Here is a 19,815-nt window from a genome sequence, read left to right as displayed (position 1 = left end):
CTGTCTAGGGAATGTATTAGTGAAAACTACAAAGACTTTTTTGTCAATGTCAAAGACTTTTTTGTCAGTGTGTTAGTTTCGTGCTAAGTTGCTTCAGTCGGTCCGACTCTGTGTGACCCCGTAGACGGCAGCGCACGAGGCTTCCCTGTCCCTGGGATTCTCCAGCAAGAACACTGGAGTGGGTTGCCATTTCCTTCTCCAATGCGTGAAAGTGAAGACGTTCAGTCATGTCCGACTCTTCATGACCCCACGGACTGCAGCCCACCAGGCTCCTCCATCCATGGGATTTTCCAGGCAAGAGCACTGGAGTGAGGTGCCATCGCCTTCTCCAGTTAGTTTCCTAGGCTTGCCATAAAAAAGCAGCACAAATTGGGTGACTTAAAACAAAAGAAGTCATCACACAATCTGGGAGGCCAGAAGTCTGATATCAGGCTTCACAGGGCTGTGCTTCCTCTGAAACGTGGAGGAGAGAGTCCTTCCTTGGTTCTTCTGGCTTCTGGCCTTTGCCAGCACCCTTGGGGCTCCATCATTCCCGTCTCTGCCTCCGTCATCACATGACATTCTTTCCCTTTTGTCTTCATGACATCTATCAACCTGTATGTGTATCCTTCTGAAACTTAAAAAAAAAACAACCCTGTTTCCCTTTGTCTCAAGGTATCTCCCAAGACTGGGGCTTCCCAGGTGACTCAGTGAGAAAGACTCCATATGCCAATGCAGGAGGCACGGGTTCTATCCCTGAGTCAGGAAGATCCCCTGGAGAAGGAAATGGCAACTCACTCCAGTACTCTTGCCAGGAGAATCCCATGGACAGAGGAGCCTGGCGGGCTGCAGTCCGTGGGGTCGCACAGAGTTGGACACTACTGGGCATGTGTGTGAGCACCCATGCATGTCTGCATCTCCCTAGACTGGATGACCTGGTAGGTCTTTTCCTGCATGCTTTGAAGCCTGACATCTGACAGCGAGCTCTTCGGTTTCTCTATTACCGTGTAGTGTCCCGTCCTACCAAACGGATACACGAAGTGAGGTAGGCGACATGCCAGGTTGCCGAGGGCTGGGAGGTTGAGACACTCATCCGTGTGGAGCCCTGGCATCCATCCTGCTCAGGTGCTGGTGTTGGCTGAACATTAGTCACTGAGCCCTTCTTCTGCCTTAGAGAGACTCCCCGAGGGCGCTGGAGCCTCCCCTGCACATAAATATACATAAACTTTCTCGAGACGCTCGGGGTTGTTGAATGAATCACTAGCATCTACAGGGGAAAGACTTTTTATTTTCTTATAGTTATCTAAATAATTTAGTAGAAGAAGATTAGAACAGTAACTTGTGTTAAGGTTTTGAAGACAGTTTGTATATTTTTTAAAAGCATGGATTTTTCTGGTATTGGCTTATTTCCTCTTTTTAAAAAATTAGTCTTTTTAAAAGCAGACGATAGATACACATGGTACAAAATTCAAGAGAAAAGGTAAACAATAAAAAGTAGTTCTCCCTTTTCTATTTCTTAGTTTAACAGTTTCTCGTTTCTTTATTCATAGGCAAGTGTATATAAATTTACATACAAGTGGTAACATGCTGTAAATGCTATTCTAGTTCTCTAATATTTTTTCCATTATGTCTTAGAAATGATTGTATCTTGATTGGGTATATTACTACCTGTTTTTAACAATTGTAGATTATTCTGGAGTCTTACTGTTTAGTCATATTTGACTCTTGCGAGCCCATGGACTACAGCCCGCCAGACTCCTCTGTCCATGGGATTTCCCAGGCAAGAATACTAGAGTGGGTTGCCATTTCCTTCTACAGGGGATCTTTCTTCCCCAGGATCGAACCTGAATCTCTTTTGTCCTGCTTTGGTAGGAGGATTCTTTATACCACTGAGTCACCTGGGAAGCCCATCCTGGAGTATGCTGCTGCTGCTGCTGCTGCTAAGTTGCTTCAGTCGTGTCTGACTCTATGTGACCCCATAGATAGCAGCCCACCAGGCTCCCCTGTCCCTGGGATTCTCCAGGCAAGAATAGATGTGTATTAATTTATTTCATCAGATCTTATTGATAGACATTTTAAGTCATTTCTAATCTTTTGCTGCTTAAGCAAAATAGAATTTATTTTGATGTAAGTTGGTTTGCTCTTATGGTATAGAGTAACTCATTTTAGAAGCTAATTTCAAATATTGCTACTTGTTACTTAATAAGAAATAACAAGGACTTCCCTGGCAGGTCAGTGGTGAGGCTCTGTACTCCCCATGCAGGGGGCACAGGCTGGACCACTGGTCAAGGAACCAAGGTCCCATATGCCAAGTGGCGCCACCAAACCTCCCTCCAAACCCCTCACCCCCCCACCCCACCCAAAATAAGAAATAACAAAAGTGTGTTTTTGCTATCAGGAATGTAAAGAAAACTTACATTGCAAACTTTACAAATGGAAGTATTTTACACACTCATGTTGGTCTTTAGATCATAAATTAGCATGATAGGCTAGCATTTGGAAAGGAGGTTCAATCAGGTATGCTTTCTGGCATGTAGTAGGACATTTAATATCTTAAAATAGGCACTGATTTATACTACATGGATTTTAGATAAAGAAGAAGTTTGCTAGATTAAACTTTCTAATACTTTTTTTTTCTGTAGTTTGCTAAATATATTTTTATTTTCCAGGTTAGCCTGTGATTTTTTTTTCCACACCCCTTGGGTACAAAGCTGATCTGTCTGAGCTGCTATGTGAGCCTAGACAAGAAGCTGGCTGGAGTCTGCGTCTAGAGCATTCAGGATCCATCATTATGAGGGTATATTTGTTTCCTGTTGCTGTGTAACAAATGGCCACAAACTTAGCAGCTGGGAACAACCAGCTTATAAATAAATAAATAAATAGATAAAACACATTTATTTTGTCACAGTGTCTGTGGTTTCAGGAGTCTGGGTACAGTTTAGCTGGATCCTCAGTGTCACTAACTTGAAAAGCAACGTGTGGACAGGGACTGGGGTTTCATTTGAGGCTCAGATTGCTCTTTCTAGCTCACTGGCTGTTGGTTAATTAATTCCTGTGTGGTTCTGTGACTGAGGCCCCATTGCACACTAGCTACCAGTTGGAGACGCCTCTCAGCTCCTGGGGGCCATCCTCATGTCCTTGTCATGCAGACCCGCTCTTCTTGTAATGTGAGTGTCTTTTTTCTTCCAGGCTGCGAGAGCCTGATGCTTTGTCTTTTAAAGGCTTTCCTGGTTAGATCTAGTCAAAGCTATGGTCTTTCCAGTAGTCATGTATGGATGTGAAAACTGGACTCTAAAGAAAGCTGAGTGCTGAAGAATTAATGCTTTTGGACTGTGGTGTTGGAGAAGACTCTTGAGAGCCCCTTGCACTGCAAGGAGATCCAACCAGTCCATCCTCAAGGAGATCAGTCCTGAATATTCATTGGAAGGACTGATGCTGAAGCTACAACTCCAATACTTTGGCCACCTGATGCAAAGAACTGACTCATTTGAAAAGACCCTGATGCTGGGAAAGATTGAACATGGGAGGAGAAAGGGATGACAGAGGATGAGATGGTTGGATGGCATCACCGACATGATGGACATGAGTTTGAGTAAGCTCTGGGAGTTGGTGATGGATAGGGAGGCCTGGCCTGCTGCAGTCCGTAGGGTTGCAAAGAAATGGACATGACTGAGCGACTAAACTGAATTGGTTAGGTCAGGCCTGCCTGTCTAGGATAATTTCCCTTTTAATGAATTTAAAGTGATCTCCCTTTAATATTTTTTAAGCTAACACTTTTTTTTTTTTTTCAAAATCTGGCTGTGCCAGGTCTTAGTTGCAGCATGCAGGAGCTTTGCTGAGGCATGCAGGATCTGGTTCTTTGAGCAGGGATGGGACCTGAGCCTCCTGCATTGGGAGCATGGAGCCTTAACAACTGGATCACCAGGGAAGACCTTCCCTTTAATATTAATTGGTCTCACCCTCATTCAAAGAGAGGTGATTATGGAAAGCGTGTGCACCAGAGGGCAGGAATCTTGGTGGTCATCTTAGATTCCTACCTACCTCAGTGGGTGGTTATGAGCACTGCTGTCACAGGGGACCTGAGCTAGAATAGTTATAAATTTTTTCTCTGTGAAGAAGTAGTAGTTAGGCAATAATTAATCTATGTTTTTATGTGAGACACCTCTTAAATTACAGTGGGCAAGTGGGCAGTTCTGCCTGTCTCCACCTTAGTAGCCAGTTGCTTCCATGTCATTCAAAAACATTGATTTTTCAGAAGGGGTCTCTCCTATTCACAGGGTTTTCTGTTTCTCTCCTTCAACCCTAAAATGTCATGCTCTTTCCTTTTAAACAAATACCTCTTAGACAGGAAGTATTTATCATTCAGGATCTAGCCAGAGGAAAGTAATAAACCTTCCAAAGTAGTTGAAGAGGTAGCTTTTCTGTACTGAAAAAAGTGTGTATGTTAGAACCATCATTGGAGTGTCATCACCCCAAACCTCACCCTGATTTCTGCATTCAGAGGAGGGATGGCTTCTCCTACTTAGAACCCTGTCCCAGGGGAGTTGTTCAGTTGCTCAGTCGTGTCTGAGTCTTTGCAACCCCATGGACTGCAGCACGCCAGGCCTCCATGCCTTTTACTATCTCCCTGAGTTTGCTCAGACTTGTGTCCATTGAGTCAGTTATGCCATCCAACCATCTCGCCCTCTGTTGTCCCTTTCTCCTCCTGCCTTCAATCTTTCCCAGCATCAGGGTCTTTTCCAATGAGTTGGCTCTTCGAATCAGGTGGCCAAAATCCCAGGGGAGGGCTGATGACAGACCAAGGTGAACTGTGACTTCCGTGGGTCTCTGAAGGTTTTGCAGCGGGGCGCCCAGTAGAACGCACTGTGCCGCTTTGTGAATGCTGGGAGACAGGAGGGGAGACTGGCTTCCTTCTGCCTTGTTAACGTACAGCCATTCTCCATGTGCAGACTTCCGAGTCTGCTCCCTTCTCTGAAGAGATGGGAAAGCTCTGGCTTCTGTCATAGGAAACCCTTAGATTGATCCATCAGTCAGTCCACTGGGCAGCTCAGGAGGTGGAATAAGCCCACCGTGGAATCAGGACCACTTGAGTGTTTCCAGAGTGATCCTGAGCAAGTTGCATCAGCTCTCAGTTCAATATCCTCTTCTTGCAAATCAGCTTAACCCCACGGTGTTCCTGTGTGGTTAGGAGGAGTTGATACGGCATGAGAAGGAACTTTGGACACTTAACACAGGATTGTATTCCATCACTTTTTAAATTAATTTTTTAAAAGATTTTTTTGATGTGGACCCTTTTAAAGTCTTTATTTAAGTTGTTGTATTATTGCTTCTGTGTTTATGTTCTGGCTTTTTGGCCACAAAGTATGCAGGATCTTAGCTCTCCAACCAGTGAGCAAACCTATACCCCCTGCATTGGAAGTCAAGGTCTTAACCATTGGACCACCAGGGAAGTCCCATCCAACATGTCAAAGATGTGTATTCTTTCTCACTAGTCTCTCTGAAGTCATGACGTGTGTAACAGAAGGCATCTCACTGCAATAATTAGCGTTTTATTTCATGTTATAATAAATACTGATCAGTCTCACAAACCATGGTGGTGGTCATTATTAGAACAGTGAATTACTGTGAATTACAGGTCAGGAATTGACAGGAGAAACTTGGATCTCTGCAAAGATTCTCCTTTGGAGCGAGAAGAGGTGGGAATGAAGCCCGCATCTCTCCACATCTTGTCCAGCCCTCCTGACTGGGTGTTCGCATCCCTCTTTTCTTGCTGTGAGAGTCTGTTCATCCTCCCCCCCCCCCTCACCCAGAGCAGCAGTTTCTGTCTGCCAAAGCTGTGGTCACTTAGCTTCATACTGTCTTTGGCCATGACTCGGGTTGGAATGTTGGCGTTAGTAAAAAGAGCAGCAGCATCCTTTCTCCACACCCCTGGCCACGCTGTGAACAGCGAGCCTTCTGCGCAACTCGTTTCTTACAGCTCTCTCCCCTCTGCAGTCACCTGGGGCAGGAGCCCCTGTGGGCTGTACTTCTGTCTTTTTCTTTGATGGAAGGTATGGACATCGAAAGCCCTTTGGCCTGTGATCGGTTCACACTCCCCTGTGGCTTGTCACTGGGAGTCATTCTTCGTGGCTCACTCTGTCCTTCGACACTGGTTTCCCCAGCATGGCGTGTGCACCATTGTTGTTTGAGGGGCATGTGGACACATTTTTTTAATGTTCTTTTAGAATTTGCTTTTTTTAAAAAAAAATTTGCATATGGAAACATGAAAGACCTTGAATAGCCAACGCAATCTTGAGAAAGAAGAATGGAGCTGGAGGAATCAACCTTCCTGACTTCAGACCATACTACAAAGCTACAGTCATCAATATAGTTTAGTACTGGCACAAAAGCAGAAATATAGACCAATGGAACAAGATCGAAGGCCCAGAGATAAGCCCACATATCTGCTAGCACCTTCTCTTCAACAAAGAAGGCAAGAATATACAATGGGGCAACCACAGCCTCTTCAATAAGTGGTGCTGGGGCAACTGGACAACTTTGTATAAAAGAATGAAATCAGAACGCTTTCTAAAGCCACACACACAAAGATTTTGTATTGGAGTATAGTTGATTTGCAATGTTGTGATAGTTTCAGGTGTACATCAAAGTGAACCAGCTGCACATATACATGTATCCAATCTTTTCTGTATTGTTTTCCCATATAGGCTATTACAGAGTATTGGGTAGAGTTCCCTGTGCTATGCGTAGGTCCTTATTATGAATAGTTCTCTATTTTACATATAGTAGTATGTCTTTGTCAATCCCACTCTCCCCCCTCACCCTGTGGTGGTAGCCATAAGTTTGTTTTCTATATCTGTAACTCTTTCTGTTTTGTAGATAAGTTCATTTGTACCCTTTTTTGAGATTCCACATGTAAGCGATATCATGAGCTATTTATCTCTCTCTGACTTACATCACTCAGTATGACAGTCTCTAGGTCCATCCGTGTTGCTGCAAATGGCATTATTTCATTCTACTTTATGGCCAAGTACTATTCCATTTTGCGTGTGTGTGCGTGTGTATACCACATTTTTATCCATTCCGCCACTGATGGACATTTATAATAGTTCATCTGGCCGAAGACATTTACTGAGCAACTCCCCCAAGCTTGCCAGGGTTGCATCTCCACACGCAGTGATGTTCTTGGTATATCTTTTATAACAGCTCTTGTTTGAAAAATTGCAAACTACAGAAGAATAAGATCATAGTAAATTCCCATATAACTTTCATGCACGTTCATCCATCACTGACATTCCGCCTCATTTGCTTTATGTCTCTCTCACTCTGTGTATAATTAATATATACATCTGTATATGTCTGAATTCATTTGTTTAAAAAAGTCTAGGCATTTGAAAGTAAGCTGCAGTGAGTGCCCTTCACACCTAGATATCCAGCACTCACCACCTGAGGATGAGGATTTTACAGCTTCCCTGGTGTCTCAGTGGTAAAGAATCCACCTGCCAATGCAGGAGCATGGGTTTGACCCCTGGTCCAGGAAGATCCCACATGCTGTGGAGCAGCTAAGCCCACGCACTGCAACTACTGAGCCTGCGCTCTAGAGCCCCGGAACCGCAGCTATTGAGCCCACGTGCTGCAACAACTGAAGCCCATGCTCTGTAGCAAGAGAAGCTACGGCAGTGATGAGTAGTCCTCACTCTCCACAGCTAGAGAAAAAGCCTGCACAGCAACAAAGACACAGCGTAACCAAAAATTAAGAGTTGTTTTTTTTTAAAAGGAATAAGGATTTTATTCTGTTAACCAGAGTGAAATTGTCAAAATTAGGAAACTTGATACGGATACCATGCTGTTACCTGTGTATACATATGTACACTTGTCCCAGTATCATCCTTAGACAACTTTCCCCCACTCTGATTCAGGGTCACGCAATGCACTCGCCTATCATGTCTCTTTGGTTTCCTTTCCTTTTAAAGAGTATAGGTCTCTTGTTTTGTAGAAAATCCTTCAGTCTATACTTAGTTTTCCAGGTACTTTCCTTTTCTAGTGAGTGACACTGGTTTTCCACTGGTGGTCATGTAAAGTTTCCCTTTAAAATAAATTTATTTAAAATTAACAAGGGAGGCAATTTAAAGAAAAATGGGAAGTAAATAACGGTACAAGAGATACAAGGAACTGACAAAATTGGTGACAGTAGTATATCAGTGACTGAGATTTGGAAGATTTGCACAGGGTCCACGATGTTGCCATCTCTTGGACCCTGGTGGAGGAAGAGAGCAGGGAAGCCGGTAGCCCTGCTCAGGCCCTGGGTTAGTGAGCTGGCGGTGGTCGTGCCAGCCCCAGGGGGGGGCTCTGTTCCCACCACCGGCAGCCCCTTGCCGCGCCAGGCAGGACTCATCCCTTTGATTTCCACCACATCCCATGGATGGTATGTTCCTGTTTGCCCCTCTTGCTTTAAAGCCTTAAGTTCCATCTTCCCTTGAAGTCTTTCCTGTGGGGGTTAGTCACCTGGACTACATCTGCCCTTAATAGAATCCTACTTTTTCTGATGGACTTTTAAAGTTTTGTTCATATTTATTTATTTATTTGGCCATAGTATGTGGGGTCTTTGTTCCCTGACCAGGGATTGAACCCGGGCCCCCCGCAGTGAAAGTGTGGCGTTTCAACCACTGAAATGCCAGGGAATTCCATATTTTTATTGATTTCTTCATTTGTGCATGTGCGTATTGAGGTATGATTGACTTATAGAAAAATAAGCTGTTTTGTGTTAAGAAACCAAAGAGAAATAAAGAGTACGCCTAATATCTCCTTGCTCTTTCCTGATTTATTTTTTAAATTAGAGGTAAATATTATTTTTATTGTAATTCAGTGAAAAAATATTGAGCAAAATGAAAATAAGGAAAAAGTCCAGCTGGAAGGCAAAAGTAGCCTTTGGAGAGATGTGTATATTTTATAATGGGTTCTGATGAAAAAAATATGCAAAAGAAAAAAAAATAATGTGTATGTTTTAATGAGTTTGAAGATAAGTATACACCCATGAAACCATCACCATACATAATACTCTGATCTTATTCATTAACTCTAGAAGTTTCCTCCTTCCCTCATTTCCCCTTTTGATATGAGCATGAAACATAAGATCTAGCCTCTTAAACTTTTTAAAGTAAGCATACAATACGGTATTAGGTATAGGCACTATGCTGTGCAGGAGATCTTCAGGAATTCTTCACCCTGCATAAATGAAATGATGTACCTTTTGACCAACATCTGTCTCCCTGATCCCCTACATCCCATAGCCCCTGGTAACCACCGTTCTGCTTTCTACTTCCACAAATATGACTGTTTTAGATTTCCCATATAAGTATATTCTTATGTATTTGACTTATGTTACTTAGCAAGTTCACGCATGTGGTAGCAAATGCCAAGATTTTCTGCTTTTCAAAGGGAAATAAATGTGTGTGTATATATATATATATGTGTGTGTGCGTGTGTGTGTATATATATATTATACACACGTTTTCTTCGTGTATGTGTGGACTGTAGCTCACCAGGCTCCTATGTCCATGGAATTCTCCAGGCAGAAATACTGAAGTGGGAAGCCATTCCCTTCTCCAGGGGATCTTCCCAACCCAGGGACTGAACCTGGATCTCCCACATTGCGGGCAGATTCTTTACCCTCTGAGCCACCAGGGAAGCCCTGTGTGTGTGCCTACTACATTTTCTTTATCCATTTGCCCACTGATGACCATTTAGGTTGTTTTTTGAATGATTTATCAATATTAAATCTATTGTTTGGTAAGACTCATCTCTTGAGTCTCCAACTAGGCTCCAAGTTCTAGAAGGGTAGGGACCCAGTCTCCTGAGGGTCTCTAAAGCATGGAGCTCCTAACCTTGAGTGTAGAGGATGTCCAGGAAGGGCATCTTCTCTTTCTCGTCCTTACTGCCTCTCAGGCCTGCATCACTGTTCGCCTGACCCCTGCAGCTATCCCTTCACTGGTGCCCTCAGGCCAGACCCTCCTGACTTCTGTCAGCACCATTTTCTAGAACACTTAACATCTTATATAACACTTAGCATCATTTTCTGTAACACTGAGACCATGGAGACTGTGCAAATCTAATTCAGTCACCCTTGTGCTCTCCCGCACCCCAAATACATACTTAAAACCTTGCTTTGCCTACAGGAGTGTTTTCAGATTAGGGACACAGGCCCCTGGGAGTCTTCAAAATTGTATCAAGGTGATGGTAAATTCTACAAGGATATTTTGATCTTGTGTTTCAGTTTTAGTGATAACCTTCAAGACATTTAAAATGTAAGCTTACACTGGATTATCGAATCACTGCCTTTAACTGATCCTGTTGGATGATTCCAGGGCCTGCATTTCTGGTTAGTCTCCTTTGGTGACAGAACACCCAAAGTGATAGGGTTTTAACTGTGCTTGCAGTGTGTCTCTCATACCCTGTGTGTGACAGAGAGAGAGTTTGCTGCTTTGAGCAGCACTGGGCCACGGACTGGGCACGTCCTCCTACATCCAGCTTCCGGGGGCCTCCGGTGTCAGGCTCATGCTCATCTCTCGAGCCTCAGGTCTCGCCTCTGCCCGTGTGAGTCCTGTGCTACGGCTTCCTCCCTGGCCCCCGTCCTTAGGGTACCCACTCAGACTCCGCTCAATTTCCTATCCTCCTGGAAGCCTTCTCAGACTTTGCCTGAGGTGACCTTTCCTCTGGTTTCTGTCCCTCAATGACGACATTTATTCATCGATGCTGCCCAGGGTCTACCTGTCAGCCTCCCCGGCACACTGACTATGAGCCCCCAGCTGACAGGACTGTGCCCTCTGCCTTTTTGTGCCTGGAACCCAACAGGTGCCTAATCCACACTTGTCACAGGATTTTACTTAAGCCCAGGAGCCTTTGAGCTCTCTTTTGCAATATCTTTCATCATGCCTCCTAAGGAGCCGGGAGACTTGCTGCTCTGAGTGATTGTCTGGCGTCCTGTCACATGTATACTAGATGCTCAACTAACATTTCCTTATTTCTCTGCTCAAGACTCAGATCGAGGGTAGTTTTCTTCCCTTCTGGGTAAATGTTTTATGAAAAACAAAAAAATCAAAACTGTCCATTAAGATTCCCAAGAAGCGTTGCAGGCATGCTATGTTGCCGTTTTCCTTAAAATCTGCCTCACTTGGCTATAGCATCAGGGTGGTTGTTGAAGTGCACTGAATAAGTTGCTTACAGACTGTTCTGAAATTTTTCATGAATTATTTTCTCAGTGTAGGCTACTCTTGTGCTCACTTGGCATCGTAACCTTTCCTGTGTGGTCTCTGGTTACTCTGATTCACAGTACTTTTTTTGTTTTCAGCTTTTGGCCCTGCTGGGCCTTCTTTGCTTTTGCGAGGACTTTCTCTAGTTGCGGGGAGTGGGGCGCAGTCTTCTCATTGTGGTAGCTTCTCTTGTTGCAGAACACAGGTGCTAGGTGGGCTGGAGTCTAATTGCTCCCCGGCATCCAGGATGTTCCCTGAGCAGAGATCGAACCCATGTCTCCTGCATTGGCAGGCAGATTCTTATCCACTGCGCCACCAGGGACATTGCTCCACAGTACTTTTCATAGCCAAGCCCCCAAAGCCTTGGAGTCTGTCCTGCCAGCCATGCTATTTGGCTGCCAAAGAGAACCGCCCCCGCTGCCTCTGTGGCCCACTCACTCTATGATGCTCGTGTTCCCTGGGGTCGCTAGGCAAATGAATTGTCTTGAACTTGAACCCTCTTCTCTCTCCTGTGCTTGTTTGTGTATGATAAACTTTCTGAAGATGTTTGAAAAGTAAATGTTTGAATTGCACGTCCTTATTTGATTGACCTTTTACACTCCCCGCACTGTCTGTCCGACTAAGAGGGGGCTGCCTGGCTGGCATGCCGGCGGCAGGAGAGACGAGGAGCTGCTCCCTTAAGAAGGCATTTAGCGGCTCTCTGCATCTTGACTGTTCCCTAATACTCCTCTGGCAGAGGCTGGCTGTTAGGTAGAGATTCATTTCATGGGAGTTTTTACTAGTGGAACCCTGCACCATCTCTCCTGAGAATTACAATGCAGGGTACTGTAACCCCCGGGGGATTCTGTTGTCTCAGATCTGATATTTGAGCAGGGTGAGAGTGACAACCATTTTATAAAAATAACATTTCTTACTAGTATAGGAGTGAAACACACTCAAGGCAGGGAAGCTGGAAGATTCAGAAAGATCACAAATAAAAAAGGCATGATTTCAAGCCCTGAGGTGGTTGCCGGCGCCTCTTTCTTATGTTCCCTTCCACACTTTCCTTCCGCACTTTCATGGCTTTATTTTACAAATGTGGCTTACTGATTCTTTCATTTCTCAGTAGAGCAGAAACATCTCACCAGGTCCGTATTTATTGCTTTACCATATGTAGGTAGAGCATTTTATTTAACCAATCCCTTGTTGGACATTTACCTTGGTTTTAATTTTCTGTTGTTATAATTTTCTTGTGATAAACATCTTTATTGATGCATCTTTGTTGGCATCTTTTTTATAATTTCCTGAGGATAAATTCTGAGAAATAGAATTCTTGAGTCAACCAAAGACAGTAGGTATTTTGTAAACACCAAAAGAAGAATAGATAGATTTAGTGTCATTCATGTAGAAAATTAGCACTTAATCCCATAATCAGTGTGAATAGCTAAGTATCCTTTACAGTTCCTTTCTGCTTTGCTGTGGATGGCATCATGTCACTCACATTGGGAAGCAAGTGAAAAAACGGAACTCTGGGGCCACACTACCTGGGATTTGAGTCCGGTTCCACCACTTATCAGTGGTGTGAACTTGCTGAGTCACTTTAGCTCTCCTCACCTCCGTTTCCTCATTTACAAGATGGGAACAGTAAAAGTGCCCACCTCATAAAGTTGTAATCCAAAAGTGAAATGAATAGCTCTGGGTCAAGAGCTTAGAATAGCCCCTGGCACAGAACAAGTGCTTGCTATTGTTTCTTCATCTAGTCATTCACTTGACGAGCTACTCTGCATGTGAATTAATGTGGACCCAGTCACCTTGTTGGTGGTTGTGCAGTATTTCATTATAAGAACGTGCATTTGTGTGTCTGTATGTTTTCTCCAGTCTTGCACTCTTGCTGGTCTTCCAGGGTAATAAATTCCTAGAGGTGGGGTTGACAGGGGTGCCAACTTTTAAATATATACATGTCTATGTAGCACCTTCAAAGAGGAGTTAGCGTGCATACGTGAAGTCCCTCAGTGAGGGCGCTCAGGCTCTGCCCGAACAGTCCTCCCGACCTTGTAGAGTTCATAGTCATGGAGAGATCTGGAAGAGAAGAGGGGAGGAAGGCCTTCTCAGAGCCTGTCCTGTTTCTCCACAGCAGCAAGCTGCCTGGTTTATGCGTCTCCATTGTTCTGCTGGTCTATTTGGTTTTTTAAGTCATCCGTTGTATCGCCAAGAGAGGCAGCCCATGCTGGCCACTCTCACCCTGCCACCGACAGACCTCAAGACCATACTCATGAGTCGGTGACGGCTCCTGGGCATGTGTATAAACTGCGTTAAGTGCTCATGCATGTCAGTTCATTTCATCATCCCAGTTGCCCTCTGAAGTGGGAACATGTTATCTCTTCAGAGAGGTTAGGTCACTTGGGCAAGATCACACAGTTCATAAGTAACCAAACTGCAAACCCTGCTGTGTGATTCCCATGCCATGAGTTGGGGACCCTGGGGGCGGGGGCCCAGGCTTACATCTCACTCTGGCTTTGCTTGTAAGCTCTCCTGTGTGTCTGAAGGCCAGTCCCTTTCCTTCTGGTTTTCGATTTTCCCATTTGAACCATGAGTAAGGTTCACATCATCTCTAAGACTCTGACTTATTTTTGACTGCTGGGTCTTCATTGCTGTGTGCCGGCTTTCTTGAGCTGCGGTGAGTGGACACTACTCTTGCATGAGCTCCTCATCGAGGTGGCCTCTCTTGTTGTAGAGCACAGGCTCCAGGCACACGGGCCTCAGTAATTGCAGCATGCAGGCTCAGGGGTCACAGCGCGTGGGCTTAGTTGCTCCGAGGCATGTGGAATCTTCCCGGACCAGGAATCGAACCAGTGACCCCTGCTTTGGCAGGCTGATTAAGACTATGACTTCTTCTTGTGAGAATCCTGGCACGTTTGATATCAGGACACACATGGCATGTTCAGAGGGCTTTAACTGAAGAGAGACAAAGGAGGGGACAGTTCCAGAGGTGTGAGAATCCAGCAAAGGATGGTGAGGTGCATGGGTATCATGAACAATGCAAAGATGTTGCCACCACTGGGCCCAGAGGGACCTGGGGAGGCAGAGGAGTTAGTGGAGCTTAGGAAAAGCAGAAGCCAGGGGAGACGGGTGGTTGGGAGCTGTGGCCTTGGACAGAGGGAGGCAGCCCCTGCCAGAGCCGGAAGTGGCCCAGGCCCCCCGAACCAGCCCCTGTATACGTGCTCCACACTACACCACCCAGGAATGTTGGTTGGGCAGTTGGAAATCCAGAGAGTGCAGTGTGTCCACTGCTGGCACAGAGCAAGCCGTGTGCAGGGGGCAAACAGTAACCAGCAAAGGGATTTTTGTGGGGCTCATGGCCCATTATTTGAGGGAAGAGTGCAGTTATAAAACCAACAGGCACCTGCTGAATGGTGGCACAGTGGGAGAAGCCCCCTGCTGCCAGCTGGCCTGGGGAAGCAGCGGGCATCCCACGTTTCAGGCTTTTCTTTTCAAATGGACACAGGTAGTTCTTGTGGGTAGTTTGGTTGGTCCTGAATCATGTTTCAACCTTCCTGGCATCCTTTCCTTCCAGATGAATGTGGCTGAATGACTACTGCAATCTAGAATTCCCCTAGAAATAAATGTCCTTGCTCATTGAGAATCCACCTGAGGCTTTCAATTCCAGGGAGGAAAGGAGTCTGGACCACTCTGAAAACTCAAGCAGGAGGGGTTAGCAGAGGAGAAATAACCACGTTGCAAGGCTGCGAGTTGTGGCTGTTGCACAGAGGGACTTGGTGAGTAGTTTGGGGGACCATCACTTCCTGGTGTTTACCCTGCCTGCCTTTCAAGTCTCTCTTATTCCACCCATGAGTGGAGGCATTGCTTCAGCATCCACCTGGAAGCAGCCCCCAGGACTGCCTGCTCCCTCCTCTCCCAGCCCCACGTGTCTGTCTATACTGCATCATCACCTGCATACTGGGCAGTTGGACACTGAGTTTTTTTTTTTTTTTCACCAGAGCCTCTTTCAGCAGCAGTGTTCAGCCTGGTTTTGTTTCCAAACACACAGGCAGCATGCTGGGAGACCAGTGTGGCATCTCTCCCTACCTGATAAGGGAGGATCGATAGTCATAGACTTCCTATTAGGACATATTAGCAGCTTTAAAAACATTCTACTTTGATCCACAATTTCTACTTTTGGGTCTGTCTTTTAAGGAAAAGAAGAATTTGCACCGTCGATGAACATGTGTCTGATAAACTGGTAATAGGACTTAAGGTCAGAAACCTGACTCAAACTGAATGAAGCAAACACGGGAATGTATTAGCTCATGTCGTATAAAAAGTCAAGGAATTCATTACTTACGAACCAGAAACAGACTCACAGCCTTCGAGAATGGGAAGGGATCGTTAGGGAGTTTAGGATGGATATGTACACACGCTTTGTTTAAAATGGATAACCAACAAAGTCCTACTGTATAGCACGTGCAACTCTGCTCAATGTTATGTGGTGGCCTGGATGGGAGGGGAGTTTGGGGGAGAATGGACCCATGTATAGGTATGGTTCAGAGAAGGCAGTGGCAACCCACTCCAGTACTCTTGCCTGGAAAATCCCGTGGACGGAGGAGCCTGGTAGGCTGCAGTCCATGGAGTTGCTAAGAGTCTGACACAACTGAGCGACTTCACTTTCACTTTTCCTTTCCTGCATTGAAGAAAGAAATGGCAACCCACTCCAGTGTTCTTGCCTGGAGAATCCCAGGGACAGGGGAGCCTGGTCTATGGGGTTGCATAGATTCGGACACGACTGAAGTGACTTAGCAGCATAGGTATGGTTGAGTCTCTTCGCTGTTCACCTGAAACGATCACAATATTGTGTGTTAATTGGCTCTACCCCCAACACAAAATGGAAAGTTAAAAAAAAAAAAAAGTCAAGGAGTTCGGCATTAGGCATAGCTGGATCTATGGGATGACTTGCTGCTCTTCGCTATTTCCTTGGTGGCAAGATACGTACTAGCAGCCCCAGGCTTTCATCTTAATCTACCAGGACACCAGAGGACAAGACCAGAAGGCCTGTCTCTTCACAGAGGTCACATCTGTCCTAGAATTGAGTCTCTGACTCTGATTGAGCTACATGCTTGTCCTAGACCAGCCCTGTCGCCAGAGGGATGGCAGAAGCTGGTTGGTTGAGCCGTGGTCACGTGCCCTCTCCTAGAGCTGGGGAATAAGGCTGTCTCCACCTGGACCACATTCTGAAGAAGGAGGGGCTTCCTGAGGAATACTTGGCAGTGCTTTTGCCAAAAGAAGGGTGAATGGTGGGTGGGCAAAGACTGCTAAAGCCCATAACTTCCTCACAGCATCGTGTGAAAGAGTGAGAAGCAAACAAATGACCACCTCTGGAAGGACAGCTTAAACTGTGGCTTTTTCATAAGATGGAATATTATGCAGCCACTAAAACACAGGTTAAAATGGAATTTATTGAGGAAAACTTAATGATAGGATCTGAAAAGAAAGGTTGCAATGTACATAGGAAGTATGATTTCCACTGTGTAAAATATGCATGCTTTGGAAAATGCTGAAAGAAAAATATAGAGAAATGTTCATAGTAATTATCTCAGAGCGATATGGGTAAATTTCATCCTGTGATCTTTTTTCTTGTTATATTTTAAAGTACTCATTCTATGCATGCCTAAGGAACAAATGCAAACTTTTAGAATCAGAGCTACAAGGTGACTTCCACTTGACCAGCGTGTGGCTGCACTGCGCCCAAGCGTGGACGGCAATGGGGGTGAGGAAGGGGGAAGCAAGGAGGGGAGGGGAGGGAGGCAGCTCCACCAGGTCCAAAATTTTAAGCCTTGAAGGAGGCAGAGGCAGGTTTGGACCCAACTGGAAGGATCTGTTGGAGATGTGGCAGTAGCTCTGAGCTTCCTTGGTAGCAAACTGGCTTCACTTCTAAGACTTTGTCCGTTCATCCGTCAGTCATTCATTCAGTAGATGAGTGCCCCTGCGTGCCAGGGGATGCATAAGGAAACGGGACCTGTCCTTGTCCCCTGCAGTTAGTCCAGCATGAGGACATGGCAGCCTTCAGACGGCTACCGCAGGCTTACCATGTATCATGGGCCTGGCGACCCGTCATCATTGCAGAGGAGCCTTTGGGAGGACATAGCAGCTGACTGTGAGGACGTGGGAGGACCACAGGGCCTCCACACATGAACTGAGGCACAGGACAGGTGAACACATGGCATGAGAGGGAGACCATGAACTAACCTCAATGTGGCCTCCCCAGCTCTGAGCAAGGGGCTGAGGGTACCAGGCCCTGGATGCAGACCAAGCAAGGATATTGGAGAGCCCAGGGAAGACTGAAAGGGCCACATGGGCCAGGGGAAGTAGTGCTGGGGGAACAAGGGGTTGTGTGGGTGGCCAGCTTCTACTCGGAGTAAATGAGGCAAAGAGCAGCCCAGCAGTCAGAGGAGCGGAGACCTCGGGCTCAGGCACCCAGCTTTCCTCTGCAGCACACAGCCCAAGCAGCGAGACCTGGGGCACACTCTAGTTTTCACATCTGGAAAGGGGAATTCATCCTGCTGTCCTTGGGGTGTTCCTGGGGAGCAGGGCTAATGACCTGAAGCACCTGGGCCAGAGTCAGGAAGACAGGAGGTGCATAGCTCCCGGGAAGAGGACGGAAAACAAACCCAGGACCACGTCCCAGTTGGCACCTTGGCCTTGGCCACACCAGAAGGCAGGTCTGTGTTTTCTAAAGAAAGCCGTGACTGTCTCCCATCCTTTGTGCCCTCTTGTAACATGACCTGGACACTCTCCATGCCTTCTGGAGGTAGGTCATGAAGCTTCCACCAGCTTCCATACCGTCTTTCTTCCCTCCCTGTCTGGGCCTATTTACGCATGGAACCCAGCTGCCGTGCTTCAAGAAAGCCCAGGACACATGCAGATGCCACATGGAGATGTGTGGGCTGACAGCACCTGCTGAAGTCCCAGCGAACCTAAGGCATCAAACGTGAGTGAAGATGCTGGGGCAGTGACTCCGGCCCCAGTCCCTCTCCAACTGCCGCTGAGCGGGGGACTACAGAGTAGTTCTCCGTAGACCTGCCTAGTGGAGCCCAGTCAAATTCCAGAACCGGGATAGATATCACAAATGATGGTTGTTGTTGTTTAATAGACTTTATTTTTCAGAGCAGTTTTAGCTTCCTAGCAAAATTGAGCAGAAGGTACATTTCCCACATACCCCTGCCCCCGCATAATACAGCCCATCCTCTATCAAAATCGTGAACCAGAGTGGTACATTTGTTAGTTAATAGACCTACACTGACACCCAATTATCACCCAAAGTCCATAGTTTACATTACGGTTCACTCTTGGTGTTGCACATTATATGAGTTTGGACAAATGTATTATGACATGTATCCACCAATCTAATATTATCCACCAACATAGAATACTATTATTCCATAGGATATTAGAATATATTACCACTGCCCTGAAAGCCACCTGTGCTAAGCCTGTTTATCCCTCCCTCCTGGTACCCCTTAATCCTTTCATTGTCTCCATAGTTTCGCTTTTTCTACAATGTCATATCGTTGCAATCATATAATAAGTATAGTCTTTTCAGATTGACTTCTTTCACCCAGTAAAGTCCATTAAGTTTCCTTCATGTCTTTCCGTGGTTTGATAGCTCATTTCTTATTGTTGCTAAATAATATTCCATTGTCTGGATGTTGATTTGTGCATTTACCTGCTGAAGGACATTTTGGCTGTTTCAAGTTTCGGCAAATACAAATAGAAGTATGTGTGTGTGGTTTTTATCCCACTTTGCATTTCCACCAGCAGCGAGTGAGAGTTCCTGTTGCTCCGCAGTGGTTTTGGGCCATTCCAATCAGTGTTCTGTGGTGTCTCATTGGTTTATTTCTCATCATAGCATGACATACGATGTAGAGCATCTTTCTTTTTTCCCAGATTGACTGAGATGCAATTGATAGATAACGTGTGTAAATTTAATATAAGCTGTGATGATATGATAGATGTGTAGCTGTGAAATGATTACCACAATAAGGCTGTTGTGTTGTGCTTAGCTGCTTAGTCACGTCTGCCTCTTTGTGACCCTTTGGACTGTAGGTTGCCAGGCTCCTCTGTCTATGGGATTTTTCAGGCAAGCATAAAGGAGTGGGTTGTCGTTTCCTTCTACAGGGGATCTTCCCAATCAAGGGATCAAACCCACATCTCCTGTGTGTCCTGGATTGCAGGTAGATTTTTTACTCACTTACAAAGCATTTTTTTCTCTATGTTTCCTTCTAGGAATTTTAAGAGTTTAGGTCTTACATAACCTACAAGTCTTTAATCCATTCTGACTTAATTTTTTGTGAGGGATATAATAGACGAGTCTGGTTTCTTTCTTTTTGCACGTGACTATCCAGTTTTCTAAACACCACTTATTGAAGAGACCATCCTTTTTCCACTGATTATTCTTGGTTCCTTTGTGAAATATTATTATGTGCACGGAATTATTTTGGGGTTCCAAAGTCTATTCCATTAGACTGGACATATAATGTCTATATGTCTAAATGTCTAAAATACATTTTATAGGCATATAATGTCTATATGTCTGTTTTTATGGAAGTACCATACTGTT

The sequence above is a fragment of the Ovis canadensis genome, chromosome 14, assembly GCF_042477335.2.
Source record: "Ovis canadensis isolate MfBH-ARS-UI-01 breed Bighorn chromosome 14, ARS-UI_OviCan_v2, whole genome shotgun sequence".
NCBI lineage: Eukaryota > Metazoa > Chordata > Mammalia > Artiodactyla > Bovidae > Ovis > Ovis canadensis.
This window is presented reverse-complemented; position numbering follows the sequence as displayed.